This window comes from Protobothrops mucrosquamatus, unplaced genomic scaffold (genome assembly GCF_001527695.2).
Source record: "Protobothrops mucrosquamatus isolate PMUCROS unplaced genomic scaffold, P.Mucros_1.0 scaffold5722, whole genome shotgun sequence".
NCBI classification, from domain to species: Eukaryota; Metazoa; Chordata; class Lepidosauria; order Squamata; family Viperidae; genus Protobothrops; species Protobothrops mucrosquamatus.
In genome coordinates, this window is record NW_015391571.1 from 20,864 (window position 1) to 23,266 (window position 2,403).

Here is a 2,403-nt window from a genome sequence, read left to right on the forward strand (position 1 = left end):
CAGATGGCGAGTTGTTTGGATTTGTCCCAAAGTGCGGGGTGGATCTTGTTGCTGAGTTTGAGATAAAGTGAGAGGAGATCTTTGTTGATTCGATCTAGGAGGAATCTTTTTGTGTGAAGTTCATTTCTGATTAGGGCCAATTCTGTTCTTTTCAGGATGCGTTTGGTGGCTGCAGAGTTGGAGTGGAATTTCAATTGGAAGCATGTGGGGATTAAATTTTGATCTCGGCAGTTGCGTAGGAATGCGAGGTCACATAAAATGGAAGCTCTTTGGACTTCGAGTTTTTCATAGGTCCTGGTCAGATGGTGGATTTCCTCCCCATAGAGGTACGATATTTGTTTTCTGAGGTTTTCGCGGGTGTTTGTATGTAGGTCTTTGGTTATTTGGGTTTTCTCCTGTGTAAAATTGGAAGTGTCTTGGCGACATTTCGACGAAGTCCCATTCGTCATCTTCAGGCTGGTGTCTTCAGCTTCGTGCTTCTAGGAGTAGTGTGTGATCGCAGCTGTTTCTTCCTTTTAACTGCCAGTGGGGTTTGAACTGATTGGGTGGGAGCTTGGCTATGTTCTGATTGGGTGGAGGTGTGTTCTGATTGGTTAAGGAGTTTGGCTGTAAACTGAACACTTTAACAACAGAATAATCAGAGAAGCCATCGAGATAGAAAAACACCCACACAGCATGAATAAACGAGATGATACCTCCCGCCTACCAGCCATTTGGAAACCCGCCCTTATTGGCAAACGAGTCCCTAACACAAAGAACGACACCAGACCCACACCCATGAAAACCACACAGGAGGTCACCACCACACATCCACGCAAAAAGCAAACCCAAACACACACAGATGATGAGGCACGACCACAAACTAGAAGCCAGTCCACAGCTGCATCATTAGCCACTTTAAACCTCTCCAATCCATACATGAAGCAAACTGACACCCACCATAAAGATGTGGCACGACCACGAACACGAAGCCAAACTACAGCAATGAAGCTCACCATCTCAAATCCCCCTGCAACTCAGACTAACCTGAGCATAACAAAGCCCCCACCCAAACAGAACACTCCCCCATCCAATCAGAGCACAGCCAACCCCCCATCCAATCAGAGCACAGCCAAGCTCCTTAACCAATCAGAACACACCTCCATCCAATCAGAACACAGCCAAGCTCCCACCCAATCAGCTCCAACCCCACTGGCAGTTAAAAGGAAGAAACAGCTGCGATCGCACACTACTCCCAGAAGCACGAAGCTGAAGACACCAGCCTGAAGATCACGAATGTGACTTCGTCGAAACGTCGCCAGGACACTTCCAATTTTACGTGGGAGAGAACCCGAATGACCAAAGACCTACATATATATATATATATATAGTTAAATTTGAATACTGATTTGCTCACAAAGGTCATGTGAAGGTGATTAAGATATATATATATATATATATATATATATATATATATATATATATATATATATATATATATATATATAATGTTCGAAGGGTCACAAACTGTGAGACCACCAGGAGGTTAAAAACTACAAAAGTTTATTACTATTAAAACATTAAAAACACCTAGCTTTCGCCGGCCTCCTGCCGGCTTCGTCAGGGTGACTAGCCATCAGTGGGGTAGCTGTTTTTATAGGAATGGTGCCTTTTGCACCCGGCTCCTAGATCTCGTGACCGGGCCCCGGTAATCTTCTTGCGTTGAATTCTTAGTTGTCCTTCCGCATACTGCTACGCTCCTAACTTTCTCTTTCCCACCCCTTTTCCTTTCTTGCCTTGTTTGTTCGTCAGGGGAGGGGGGAGGAGGCATCCCTCCATCCAGGGCATCGCTTTGCTGTTTACTACCTCCTTTCCTCTTTCCAGTTGCCTGTGGTCTCACCTTCTTCCTCTCTTCCTTCTTTCCCGTGGTACTATCTAACTCCTTTGTCACTCGTATTCCCACCACTCTCATCACTCCCTCGTTCTCATCCTCAAACTCTCTCCTCCCTTCCTTCTTCCTCCCCCCTCCACCTTCCTGTCGTGCACTCCCCCCATTCTCAATCTCCGTATCACCTTTCCATAACCTTTCCCATTCCCTCTTCTCTTCTCCCTTTCCAGCCTCAGCCCTCCAGTTGGGTCTTTCCTCCATGCACGTGTGGGTGCCGGTTTCCTCCTCTCTATCTTCCCTCTGGCGGGGGGCCATTGGGGGTGCGATGGTATTCTCTCCTTCACGGCCCCCTGGCCCTACCCTCCTCTCCTCACCCTTTCTAGTCTCCACCCCCCCGTTCGATCCTTCCGTGTGCATGTGAATGCTGGTCTCTTCCTCCCCACTCTTCCTCCGGTGAGAGGCCATTGGGGGTGCGGGGATGTTCTCTCCTTCGCATCCCTCTTTCTGTTGCCTCTCCCCCTCTCAATCTCTGTGAC